General features: G+C 41.8%; 1 long non-coding RNA gene across 1 annotated transcript in view; it reads right to left on the bottom strand.

Moving 5' to 3' along the window:
* Positions 1-5,609: 5,609 nt before the first annotated feature.
* LOC144224513 (uncharacterized) overlaps positions 5,610-9,407 on the bottom strand; it is a 173,496-nt gene continuing 169,698 nt past the window's right edge. Inside the window, exon 3 of the long non-coding RNA XR_013333070.1 lies at positions 5,610-5,897. This is a non-coding gene — a long non-coding RNA (uncharacterized LOC144224513). The remainder of the gene's footprint in view (positions 5,898-9,407) is intronic.

A 9,407-nucleotide genomic window follows, 5' to 3' on the forward strand; every position in this document is an offset into this window, starting at 1 on the left:
TATGACAAATGAGCCAAGAATATACAAAGGAGAAAGGACAGTCTCTTCGATAAATAGTACTGGGAAAACTGGAGAGCCACATGCAAAAGAATGAAATTGGACCACTATCTTACACCATACACAGAAATTAACTCAAAATGGATTAAAGACCTGAATGTGAGACCTGAAAATGTAAAATTTCTAGAAGAACACAGGCAGTAAGCTCTTTAACATCGGTCTTGGTGATGGTTCTTTTTAAAATTTTTTTAAATGATTTATTTATTATTTTTGAGAGAGAGACAGAGACAAAGCATGAGTAGGGGAGGGACAGAGAGAGGGGGAGACACAGAATCTGAAGCAGCATCCAGGCTCTAAGCTGTCAGCAAAGAGCCCAGTGAGGGGCTCGAACTCACAAATGTGAAATCATGACCTGAGCCAAAGTCAGACGCTTAACTAACTGAGCCACCAGACACCCCTTGGTGATGATATTTTGAATCTCACACCAAAAGCAAAAGCAACAGAATCAAAAATAAATAAGGAGGACTACAACAAACTAAAAAGTTTCTGCAGAGCAAAAGAATCCACTAACAAAATGAAAAGACAACGCACTGAATAGGAGAAAATATTTTCATATTATATATCTGATAAGGGGCTAATATGCAAAATATATTAAGAATTTACACAGCTCAATAGCAAAAAAAATCCAATTAAAAATGGGCAGAAGCTCTAAATAGACAATTTTTCCAAAGAAGACATAAAGTATGTGGAAAGGTGCCCTACGTCATTAATCATCAGGGAAACGCAAAGCAAAACCACAACGAGATACACCTGTTAGAATGACTATTGTCAAAAAAAACTAGAGATGACAAGTGTTGGCACAGATGTGGAGAAGGGGGTCCCTCATGCACTGATTGTGGTGAATATACATTGGTGCAGCCACTATGGAGAACAGTATGGAGATTCTTCACCAAAGTAAAAACAGAGCTACCATGTGATCCAGTAAATCCACTTCTGGGTATTTAGCCAAAGAAAATGAAAACACTAACTCAAAAAGGTATGTGTACCCTAATATTCATTGCAGCATTATTTACAGTAGCCAAGATATGGAAACAACCCCAAGCGTCCATCAATGGATGACTAGATAAAGAAATTGTGACATATATATACAATGAAATATTATTCAGCCATAAAAAAGAATAAAATCTTGCCATTTGCAACAACATAGATGGATCTCAAGGGCATTATGCTAAGTGAAGTAAGTCAGACAGAGAAAGATAAATACCATATGATCTCTCTCACATGGAGTCTAAAACAAAAATTTTCAAACAAACAAACAAACAAAAAAAAACAAGCTCACAGATACAAAGGCAGTTGCAAGAGGTGGGGGTAGAGAGGTGAGAAAAATGGGTGAACTGTTTTGGGTTTGTTTGTTTTTTAGTTTAAAATAAATTGATAAATAAATAACAGTGATGAATGATACTACTTATTGAGTGCATGCTATATACTAGATACTGGGTTAACCTATGGTTATTATCTCCTTTAAATCCCCTAACAACCAGAGCCTCGTGCTGATGCTCCCAACCCTGCTCCTGTCTCATTCCACCTGCTAGAGGGGACCTCCTTGGAAAACCAGCATGTCCCAAACCAAGTGCAAGGTGCCCCAGGCCAACTGGTCACTCCCTTATGTGGGCGAGCCAGGCAGGGCCTCCTTAGCACTGCCTCTGTGGTCTCTTGCAGCTGGAGTCCCAGCATGCCCTGCATCCTCCAGAAGGGACCTTCTGCTCCCTTCCAGTGACTACCCCACCTCCCAAGGGTAGACCATGCCTCGCACCCCCTGTGTTAGGAACCCCAGAGGCAGGAGAATGGACAAAATGGCTTCTGCAGTCCTTAGTTGCTTTAGACAGATGTCACATTTTGCCTCCCTCTCCTTTATGCTTCTATCTTTGCAGCTTGAAAACGGGGAACTGGACTGAATCAGTAATTCTCAGACTCTACTCCCATAAGTCATGATTCCACTTCTCATGGATTAATGCATCACCTTGTCCCCGATGATGTATTTTCATGGTGCTTTCTAGACACAGTTCCCTGATGATGGTTTTCACGGTAGGGATCCAGGCCCAGTGGCAAGGTGGTTAGGAGACTATCAGGAAAAGGGGGGTATATTTGGGTGCCCCCTTGTCTGCTGCTGCAACAAAAGAGCTCAAAGTCAGAGTCTGGGAAATTCAAGCCCAAAAGGGTCAATGACAATGAAAGGAAAGATAATCACTCTCTACTGGGGAAAAAGGCAGCGAAAGAGGGCTGGCCTGCTTATCTTGCATTCTGGCAGCACCGCAGACCACCAGTCAGATACTTCAAAAGACCCCTGGCTCAGCTTCCCAACCCCTCCCTTGAGGTTCCTGCAGCGAGAACATCATAATACTTCTCCTCATTTTCTTTTGTACTTTTGAAGTCAAAGTGTGGTCTGGTTAATTAGATGTTAGTGGGGGCCCAGGGACACTGGAATCCAAACTCAATAAATTTCATTTCTGAAAGACAAAGAGGTCAAGAGCATATTAAATTTGAGCACCCACTGAGCGCTGCCGGGGCATTTATTTAGCCAGACTCCTTACAGTTTAGGCAGAGAGAGCGCCAGGCGGCTTTTGGAGGCTGGCTGGGTGCGGGGGCAGGTCTGGAAGCGCGCCCATCTCACATTGTGGAAAAGAGGGGGGCAAGTCATTCAAATGTTTTCAATATAAATAGCTCGGTCCCACAGTCAGAATTTGAAATTTCTGCCAATATCCGACTCCTTTTAAGAGTCTAGCCGGGTAAACAGCCTGGCCCTTCCTTTCACTTCCTGCTGAAATTAAACCCGCCAGCTCGGCTCTCTCTCTGGGGGAGTCCAGCAGCGCGCAGAGCCCACTCAAAGGTGCTTCAAGCCCCGTGGGCTGGACATCGCCTCTTCCCACACTCTGCTGTTTCTCAAATTATCTCAGAGCCATAACCACAGAACACAGAACGGGAGGTTTGTTGTCTAAACTCCATCTCCCCATTTCCTTGACCCCAACAACAAGGAAACATAAACACACCAAACGCCTCCATGGCTTTGGGAGGAGCCATTTCACGTCAAATGTTCACAGGGCAAGAGACCTCGGTACTCGCAGGAAAGCGTGGCGTGGTACAGGTCCAGGGGCCAGGTGGTAAGCTCAGTCCTGGCCCCTCCACTTGTCAATTTCCAAGCTCAGGACATTTCTCTCAAACTTTCCCACTTCCCTTCATGAGGGGGCACTGCCTGCTATCTTTGCCAGGATTCTGATCTGCATTCGGCCAACCTCCTAAAATGCAATGGGCAACTTTCACTGCACTTTCTAACTCAGCTACAAGTTTATAATAAAACATGAAGAGTTTGAGGCTAAATCTTAAGGGTACATTTTGAAATACCCCTGTTGCTTTGCTTTGTTTGTTTTCTTCTTTCCTTTAGTGTGTTTTGATTGGGGAACGAAGGTGTTAGTCACGCATGAGGTGTCTGCATTTAGAAAATTACTGATTCGGCAGTTTAATTACATTTGGAGGCCACTAAATAGGACTGTTTCCCTTTATTTAGACAGCCTGAATCTTCTTAGTCATGATATAGGAATGTGATAATCCAAGTGTAGCTTTATCTTGAAAACTTACCAAACCACCAGAGCAGTCCCTCCAAGCAGACGAAATGTCACAGTGAGACACTCTAGTTTGGACATCCCTAAAACCCGCTATTTAAAACTTCTCGTCTGGCAAAATCCACCACTGCCTGCGGCAGCACCGGGTGGGTGGCGACCGTCTCTAATTGTGGCTCTTCTCTCTATTTCCGTAGCACAGAGTCACGCAGCTACGATTATTCCTTACTTCTGCACCCCGGGTTTTCCACTGTTTCGAGAGAGGCCCTTTTTGGTTTTAAACTTTAGCAAGGGGCAGTCTGCTGCAGTTGGAAGAGTTCTGCTGAACCAAAGGCCTGGACTCAAGGTCTGCATTTATCACCATCTTTAAAAATCAGAGACCTCTTGGGGCACCTGGGTGGCTCAGTTGGTTAAGCGTCCAACTTCGGCTCAGGTCATGATCTCACAGTTCGTGGGTTTGAGCCCCGCATTGGGCTCCATGCTGACAGTTGGGAGCCTGGAGCCTGCTTCAGATTCTTTGTCTCCCTGTCTCTCTGTCCCTCCCCCACTCATGCTCTCTCTCCCTCAAAAATAAATAAAAACATTATTTTAAAAAAATTGTTTTAATTACAGACCCAGGGAAATCCCCAAGAGGTGGTTCCAGTTGAACTGCCTAATACTCTTAACCAAGAAATGTAAAGAAGCCATTCACAGTGATGAGCTTGGTGGCCTCCATCTGCCTACTTTTTGCTTCCTAAAAATAATTTGCCTGAAATTTCAGAGCTGTGTCTGAGAAGGAGGAATATTTTGAAGAAGGTTCCTGGTCAAAGGAAATATTCCTTCACTGGGGNTCAAAGAACCATCTTCTCAATGTAGTCCCCAAACTCCCACTGACAGCCCAGTGGGATGTGACTCAGAGCCCAGACTAAGCCTCTCCTGACACTGGGTAGGCTCCTTCCATCAGGACAGAGGCTTCTTTCAGGGTAAAGCTGGGAACTCAATAGGGTGGCACACCCCACCTAGAAGATGAGATCCCGATCTGTCCAAGCCTGTCCTGGGAAGTCTGAATACATCTGACTTCCTATACTAAAGTCGGGAGGATTTGATTTTAGTGTCATTAATATCTTACCCCTCAGCAGAATTCCCAGGTAGAAAGTCTGCTGCGGGCTTGTGTTCCACAGTCATGTTCAGCTACTAGGAGTGAGTATCGGAGTCCCAAACCTCCTCTCAGCAGAGCCTTGGGTGCCCACCAGTGGCTGTCGCCTTGCCCCTCACCTCTCTGGTTTCCTCATTTATCAAGCCCTGACCCTCTGGGTTTTTTTGGCCATGTCTGTGAGTTACAGGAGGTTGTGAGTGATGGCTAGGATCTAGAAACCTGACCTCTAAATCCTCTACGGTTGGGGTGCCTGGATGGCTCAGTCAGTTGAGTGACTGACTCTTGATTTCAGCTCAGGTCGTGATGCCAGGGTTGTGGGATCAAGCCGTATATTGGGCTCCACACTGAGCATGGAGACCGCTTAAGATTCTCTATCTCTCTCCCTCAGCCCCTCTCCCCTGCTCATATTCTCTCACTCTCAGTCTCTCTCAAATAAATAAATAAAATTTAAAAGTAAATAATAAATAATAAATCCTCTATAGTCCTATCCCCCACCCACCTCACTGAGGTCCCCTGAGGGAGATGTGTGCTCAGTAGTCAGAGATCACGAAGGTGATGTACGCTTCCTACAGGCTCCTGATGAACCAGACTGCGGCACAAGGGCAGCAATTCTACGTAAGTGAGAGGCAGCTAGGGTGGTACTTTCCCCTTCCCCTGCCTCGCTCACATACCAGCCCTCTACGTCTCCATGGCTGGGAAAAGGCAGATCAAGGAGAGCAGGAAATAGAAGGCATTTTTCCATAATGTGCCCCAAACCAACAAGTTCTATCTGCTCACCTCATCCCATTCAGTGATCATATGCAGTGTGCTTTTGGCTAGATAATACGTTGAGACGTATTTCTCTTCTGAAAAAAAATCACTTTATTAAATTGTTCTTCAAGAAGTTATTAGAGTTCTTCTGCCAGCCCTAACAAAGTAACTGGACAAAACATATGAAATGACTGTTTTTCCATTATGAAATAAGAGGCAATGTAGGTCTGTGATCCATGAAAGAGGGAAACACGAACTTCACATCACCCTGGTTTTCTGTTTGAACTTGCCGTCCAGACCACGCAAGGAGAGGGAGCCCTAACAGACCACAGTGGTTTCTGCGAGCTGAGGAGGCAAAGATCAGAGTTCTGTTGAGGCGGCCTGAATCTGCGGGTGAGATCCTGGAGAGGAAGGAGCAGAACCAAAAATGGAGCTTCAGAAATAGGTATAAAGGTTCTCTTCAGTCTTTGATCAAAACTAAGCTAGTTTGCACAAGGCAAGACACCAAGAGGCTTGCCTAGAAACAACTACTGAGCAGTTGTGAGCTGAATGCTGATCCCCCAGAACTGGGAGACACAGTGCCTCCAACCAACCCGAGTTGCGATAAATCCCTGAACACCCTCGCCATCCAGTAGGACCTCCAGAGAGAACACACCTCATCACCCTACCTTAAAACCACCTTAAGAAAGCTTTTTTTTTTTTAGCCTAAAATGATTAAGTTATTTTTTAATATAAATTAATCGACTGCCAGAAAAAAATCTACACTTCTATAGGAAAATAACAAAATCCAAAAGCTCAACAATGTGCTACCCATAATCTTCAGTATATGATCAAAAATCACTAGCCATGGGAAGTAACATGTGACTCATAATCAAGTGAAAAAGAAGTCAAACAAAACAGACCAACAGGGGTAGGGAGATGGGCAAAATGGATGAAGGAGAAGAGAAGCTGCAGGCTTCCAGTTACGGAATGAATAAGTCACAGGAATAAAAGGTGCAGCATAGGGAGTATAATTAATGGCATTGTCATAGCATTGGATGGTGACAGATGGCAGCTACATTTGTGGTACACACAGCATACATATAGTTATTGAATCACTATGTTGTACCCCTGAAACTCCTGTAACATTGTAAGTAAACTGTACATCAATGTAAAAAAAAAAAAAAAAGAAAAAGAAACAGACCAAGAAATAATAGATAAGTTGAAATCAGCACACAAGTATTTTAAAATAACTATCATAAACACTTTTAAAGATTTAAAAGAAAATATAACGAGGCAGAATAAATGCAGAATTTTAACGGAGATATGGAAACTATAAAAAAGAACCAAAGAGAAATTTAAGAACCCAAAAATAAAATATCGGAATTGAAAAATTCAGTGGATTGGCATAAAAATAGATCAAACACTGTAGCAGAAAAGATCAGTGCAAAAGACAGAGCAATAGAAAACTATCCAAACTAAACACAGAGATCTAAAAACAAAACAAAACAAAACAAAATGGCAGACACAAATATAATCAACTAATCTTTGACAAAGGAACAAAGGGAATTCAATGGAGAAGAAATATTCTTTTCAACAAATATTGCTAAAACTGGACATCTACATGCAAAGATTTAATCCAGACACACGCGACATCTTTCACAAAAATGAACTCAGAACTATAAAAGTCGTAGACCAAGAACTGGATGAAAGAATGCACACAACCTTGGGGTTTGGCAATGACTTTTTAAATACAACACCAAAAGCATGATCTGTGAAAGAAAAAATTGCTAATTTGGACTTCATTACAATTAAAAACTTCTGTAAAGATACTGTTAAGAGTACGAAAAGACAAAACACAAACTAGGAGAAAATCACTGCAAAACACATATCTAACAAAGAACCTGTTTCTAAAATATACAACAAACTCTTACAACTCAACAATAAGGAAACAACCCACGTTATAAGTGGGCAAAAGATCTGAACAGGCACCTCACCAACAAGGAGATACAGACAATGAATAAACATATGGAAAGATGCTCAACATCAGGCCATTAAGGAATTACAAATTAAAACAACAATGAGATACCACATCATACCTACTGAAATGGCTAAAATCTAAAACACTGATAATGCCAAATGTTGACAAGGTTCTAGACCAAAAGGAACACTCATTCATTCCTGGTGGGAATGCAAAATGGTACAACTACTTTGGAAAACAGTTTGGCAGTTTCTTATAAAACTAAACATGGTTTCACCACAGGATCCACCATCCATGCTCATCGGTGTTTACCCAAAAGAGTTGAAAACGCTACACTTTAATGTCTATAGCAACTTTGTTCATAACTGTCAAAACCTGGGGTAACAAAAATGTCCTTCAATAGGTGAATGGATAAATAAATCACTGTATATCCACACAATGGAATATTATTAGTGCTAAAATGAAATAAGCTATCAAGCCACATGGAAGAAACTGAAATGCATATCGCTAACTGAAAGAAGCCAATCTGAAAAAGTTACATACGATATGATTCCAACTACAAAACATTCTTGAAAGGCAAACTATGGAGACAGTAAAAAAAATCAGTGTTTGCCATGGTTTGTGGGGAGAGAGAGGTGAATAGGTGGAACACAAGGAATTTCTAAGATGGGGAAATTATTCCGTATGACACTACAATGGTGGATACATTTTCATACATTTGTCAAAACCCAGAGAATATACAACACAGAGCATTTCCTAATACTAACTATGGGCTTTGGAGGATATGGGCACATCGATTTAGAGTCATCAGCTGTAACAAATAACCATTCTAATGCAAGATGTTAACAGCAGAAACAGGTAAATGTGGTGGGCTATATGACAGCTATCTATACTTTCCATTCAATTTTTCTTTAAATCTAAAACTGCTCCAGGCGTGCCTGGGTGGCTCAGTTGGTTAAATGTCTGACTTTGGCGCAGGTCATGATCTTGCAGTTCCTGAGTCTGAGCCCTGCTTTGTGCTCTCTGCTGTCAGAGTAGAACCCACTTCAGATCCTCTGTCTTCCTAGCTCTCTGCCCCTCCCCTGCAAGCTCGCACACTGGCTCTCTCACTCTCAAAAATAAACATTAAAAACAAACAAACAAACAAATAAATCTAAAACTGTGCCCCAAAAAAGGCTATTATTCTTTTAAATAAACAAAGCTTTACTGTCTTATGGGTAAAAACTAGAGAGCCAAAAGAGGAGAGAGAATTGGATGGAAGGAAGGAAGGAAGGAAGGAAGAGAAAGAAAGAAAGAAAGAAAGAAAGAAAGAAAGAAAGAAAGAAAGAAAGAAAGAAAGAAGGAAGGAAGAGAAGGAAGGAAGGAATGGAAAAAGGAATGAAGGGAGGGAAAGGAACTTACAAAACAGTAATGCCAAAGATTGTCCAAAATTGATGAAAAATACCAATCCACAGATACAAGATATTCAACAAAATCTAAGCAGGAGAAACTTAAAGCAAACCATACCTACACACATCATAATCAAACAGGTGAAAACCAAGATAAAGAGAAAAATCTTTAAAGGAGTCAGGTTCAGGGGCAGGGGGTGTGGGGCGGAGGGGAGGGAGAAGCCACATGATGGGAAGGAAACAGGACCAATCACTGACTCCTAATCAGCAACAAGACAAACCAGAAAATAATGGAACATTTTTAAAGTGGAAAAGAAATGTAAAAGCCCTGCCAAATGCAAATTCTAAATCCAGAGAGAACGTCTTTCACAATGAAACCAAAATCAGCATTTTTAAATAAAAAGCTAAGAAAGTTTGTCACTAGTGGATTGAACTCCAAAATAAAATTTTTTTTTCTTTAGGAAGTTATTCAGACTGAAGGAAAATGATACCAGATGAAAATTCACATCTGTACCACAGGAAGAAAGGATGCCCTGCAAACAATAAACACGTGGTTAGATAGA

This window comes from Crocuta crocuta, unplaced genomic scaffold (assembly GCF_008692635.1).
Source record: "Crocuta crocuta isolate KB4526 unplaced genomic scaffold, BGI_CrCroc_1.0 scaffold152, whole genome shotgun sequence".
Lineage (NCBI taxonomy): Eukaryota > Metazoa > Chordata > Mammalia > Carnivora > Hyaenidae > Crocuta > Crocuta crocuta.